Source organism: Penaeus vannamei, chromosome 23 (assembly GCF_042767895.1).
Source record: "Penaeus vannamei isolate JL-2024 chromosome 23, ASM4276789v1, whole genome shotgun sequence".
NCBI classification, from domain to species: Eukaryota; Metazoa; Arthropoda; class Malacostraca; order Decapoda; family Penaeidae; genus Penaeus; species Penaeus vannamei.
Window position 1 is genome coordinate 35,857,229 of NC_091571.1, and position 5,000 is coordinate 35,862,228.

The following is a 5,000-nucleotide window of genomic DNA, read 5'->3' on the forward strand; positions in this document are numbered from 1 at the left end:
AGGAGGTGTCATGGCGCCCGATTCTAATTTTTTTGGGAAAAAAAAAACATGGGGTTTATTTTGATGACGTCACAAAAGTTACTGATGCTTTTGTGAATATGGTCGATCATTTTGGTCTTTTCAAATTTCAAAAAGGATGGGAAATAATGATTTCAATGGTTGTATTTTCATTGGACGATCATCAAAACAGACGCCATGACACCTCCCCGAGTTGCTACTGATCTAGCCTTTCCCTGCAAATGACGCGTCCCTTGAACCGGATGTAAGTATGGACTACAATAGAAATAAAGAAATCATAATATTCCATTAAAACATGACTTTGATATTTCGCAAAATGATACATAGCTGTGAAATTAACCTTTGGTCATTAGTGCATGTAGTAAACGTAGATTCTTAAATTCAAAATTTTGTAATTTACCATTAACGTTAATAATGTTTGACGTGAAATAACTGCATCTCGTAATAACGGGGAAATATACCAGGTTTCTTGGACTTTTATACTTTTTATTTTTACATTTACATTTACTGTTTCATACTGTTGCCGTTAATAAACACGCGTTATTATATACATATTCATTATGAACTGCTAAATGCGAAATATCAAATGGGTTTATGTGCGCAATTTTATGTTTAATCGTCTTTAAATAGCTAACGAGGTAATTTTGCAAAATACACAATTACAAATTACTAAAAACGCTTCAAACTTATATGACTTCTGTTTGTAATCCAAAAAAATATACATTATCTAGTTACAAAGGAACGTCTATAGTAAAACAAAATGTTATAGCACTTTTAATTCGGGCTTCCAGATAACTTGCGGGTTATGTGACTGGCTAAAAAGTTGAAAGTGTATTGTGGATACATGTGTAAAATACGGAATAACGAAAATAACTAACATTCATTCATGTGGATCTCGGCTCTGTGCCACACAAGGCATTTGTTAGTAACAATTATAAACTCTTTAAGATCACATGGCGCTGTTACTATGCGATACATGCCCACTTTCAGTTCTGCATGAAAGGTTTCAGGATGTGAAGAGGGGGAAAGGCTAGAACAGTAGCAACTCGGGGAGGTGTCATGGCGCCTGTTTTGATGATCGTTCAATGAAAAAATAACCATTCAAATCATTATTTTCCATCCTTTTTGAAAATTGAAAAGACCAAAATGATCGACCATATTCACAAAGCATCCGTAACTTTTGTGACGTCATGAAAAACTTTTTTTTTTTTTTTTTTTTTTTTTTTTTAAGAATCATACGCCATGACACCTCCTTGAGTTGCTACTAATCTAGCCATTCCCATGTGGAGAAGTGTGAGCTGTGTTGGCCTTTGGTCTTGCTTGTAACGGGTACGTTACGGCGAGAATGCTTCCGTTAATTTTTGCTGAATCATTTTCTGGTATTATTGCTTTGACCCTCTAGGTAAATGCATCTACTTCATCAATACAAGACATGGTTAATGTGAGAGCACATCTTTTCTATTAGTGAAACACTGTTACAATGTTTCTTAATCACTGCTGCGGAAGGTATGATATATGCCTTGCAGTGGCGGTTCATGTAAAGGTGGAACTGCAGCCCTAACCTATTTTCAACTTGATAACATGTAATACTAGAAGCACTCAGAGAGCCCTTACTTTCGCCAAGGTAATAGGGTCACTGGTGCTATAAAAGTATTCACACCTGAAGAATTACATGAAAATCACCTCTTTCACAAGTACACTGTTGACGTCCGTAAGCATAACCTGATTAGTGGAGGTGATAAAGGTTATGATAATAATAATAGTTTCCCCTATTATCGAGACAATATAGGTATTCATTTTAAAGATTCCTGGATCCGGATCATGATCCAGATGAACACCAAGTTGGGCTATGACACGCCTTTGGTAATTTTTTCTATAAAGATCTGTTCATAACTTTTTGAGTTCTGCTAACCAACCAGCCAGCAAACTAACCAACGCCACCAAAAATCTAACCTTGGCGGAGGCAATAATTAGTTTTTTTCTTTAATTCTTTATACTTGTACATTACATTTAATAGTATTAAGAATGATTCAGAAGCTTAATGTCAGTAGGTATGCCTTTATTAAGAAAAAAACGACAAAACTCTTGCTTGAGACCATAGTTCCAGTGACGCGATGTTTTGCTTTTACACGCAGGCGCACAGAGAAGAAGCGGGCCCGCGGGGTGGAGACAAAGCACTCACTCCTCGCGCAGTTCCGATCTTGTGGTCCACGCGGAAATTATCCGCTTACTTCATGATTTTATCGAATTTATATCTGAATTATCTTTTCCGTGTCGTTTTACATAATATCAATACAATGCCTTTAAAAAATCTAAAGCAGCACCCCACTGATGCCGTGTCCGCTATATTTGTAGCTAATTGTGTTTACATAGATATAGCTCCACAAGTACCGAGTCACCATGGAGTCAATCATTGGGTCGACCTATCTCACCCATTTACGCTTTTCCTTGATTAAAAAAATGTATATATATTGTAATTAGAACTTTAATAACATAAAGAACATAGGACGATGATGATTAAAAGAGTATTGATATTAACGGCATTAATAAAAAGTACTGCAAATGTAAGAAATGGGGAAATCAGGCGCTGCCTCTTTGGCCTACCAATTGACTCATTTGTAGCTAAGTAGTTGTGAAGCAACTTGTGTAACAAAATTCACAACAAAATACAGTGGACAGTAAATGTACCCTATGAATTACCATTTCGAAACGATGCTCCCGTGAATTATTATAATTTATTTGTTGCATTCAGCTACTACGTGGGACTTTTTTAATAACACACGAGAAGTACACAATAGCAAACGGCACATGGTTTGGAAGAATCAGAACTTTGATGCCTCTTATTTTCGAAGGTTGTAACACTGCATACTTCCCCCGAGACGACCCAGGTATGCCAAATCGTGAGATCTAGGTCTCACTGGATTCTGGCAGTTGCAATTCTTTGTTTAGGACCCGAAAGGCTAAACCAAAGCACTTCGGGAGGCACAAACGCTCACTGAGATGTTAGGCCATTACAGTAAGGTACGAACGAAAGATTGGTACAAATCTCTGTCCATGGAATTTGGTTCAGGAACATATCCTAGTGTCTGTCAATATTTCAACAGTTTTCTGGCAGATATATTGGTAAATATCCATGAATCCGAGGACCTGCAGATTATGCTACAAAAAACAGACAGGGTAAGAAGTCCTACTGGGAGGCTCTTGGGCCTACACGCTTCACATATGACAATACTCACTCTAACAATAACAGGTAATGGCTGGTTTTCGTCCACTCCGGGTTCCCCATATACACATAAATCATAATCATGGGTGCATATTTACTCGTCCCGCTTACAGGGTATAGCTTACGAGTGCACGGTCACTGAATGTTTATTCATTTCCGAATGCCATATCTGGGTTTTTATCGAGACCTGATCACCCTGCACGATCATTCGACCTGGATGTTTCGACCTCCTGGTACGCCCCACACAAAGACGTATTGGTACCAGTCGATTCCATGTATAGAAAGCTATTTCCTCCATTACCTGTATTCGGTGAATAGGTGATGAGCATCTACAAACGTGGACCACAATAGGTCCCAAAGAGGTGGCCATACAGATAGCATCAGGGTACATTAATTCTTGCAAATCCACCAAGACATCTATAGGGTTGATAACCAGACTGCAGTTCTCAGTGGGTGGAAAGATGTAGGGGAGCAAAAGTCAAAATGGGGAGATAATAGGGCGACGAGATAGCATTTAGGAGCAGTTAATAGACTTTTTAATTATTTATTATTACTTTTACAAAATCTAAATGACAAATTATACCATAAGCATAAAGGCAAAGAAACACGCATGCAATATATACCAAATAAAACTGGAAATTCACCTGCCTGCCTGGAAAAGGTCTGGGAATCACTATTATAGCGCAATGAAACAAGACGCAAAGGTATAAAAGAATAGTCGTATAGCACAACACGTGTACCATTACAGTATGCAACCACTAATGCCCCTAATGTTGTGTGATTCGTGAGCAATGTCAGCGTAACAGGTTTTGGACGAATCAAGGCCTAGGTTGGTGTTCTTCAGCTGATCCGATTCTCCACACACGTACGTACTCACACATGTATGAGGGTGGGTGTGGCTTTGTGCGTTTATTTATTAGTGCATTCGTTGGTGTGTGTGTGTGTGTGTGTGTGTGTGTGTGTGTGTGTGTGTGTGTGTGTGTGTGTGTGTGTGTGTGTGTGTGTGTGTGTGTGTGGCTGTGTGTGTGTGTGGCTGTGTGTGTGTGTGTGTGTGTGGCTGTGTGTGTGTGTGTGTGTGGCTGTGTGTGTGTGTGTGTGGCTGTGTGTGTGTGTGTGGCTGTGGCTGTGGCTGTGTGTGTGTGTGTGTGTGTGTGTGTGTGTGTGTGTGTGTGTGTGTGTGTGTGTGTGTGTGCGCGCGCGCACGCAGCTGTAATAATCATCAGTACAGGTTTAATTTGTTCAGGATGTGCATTGGCATTTTTTTAGTACGGACAACTGGGAATGAGATGTACCTTTCGGTTTCCCGGAATGTGGAAAAAAGGAAAAAGGCATATGCACGCACGAACGCACACACACACACACACACACACAATATATTTTTATATATATATATATATATATATATATATATAGTTGTATATAGCTGTGTGTGTACGTATGTATGAGTGTATGTTTATACGGTATATATATGGAGGAGGTGCTTAAAGAAATAAAAGAAACCTGATATGTTATACATCCAAAAGCCTGTGGTTATGAATAAGCAAAGAAACATGATTTTGCAACATAATTCATTCATACATACGTATATATATATATATATATATATATATATATATATATAGACACCAACATTTACAAGATCAAATGTTTGCATAAGCAATCAACCTGACATGTCAAAACAAGCGAAAGAAAAATACCATATTCAACGCAAGACTTGTCAACAGCAGAACTTGGACATGTTGGAGAGCCGTTTACGTCT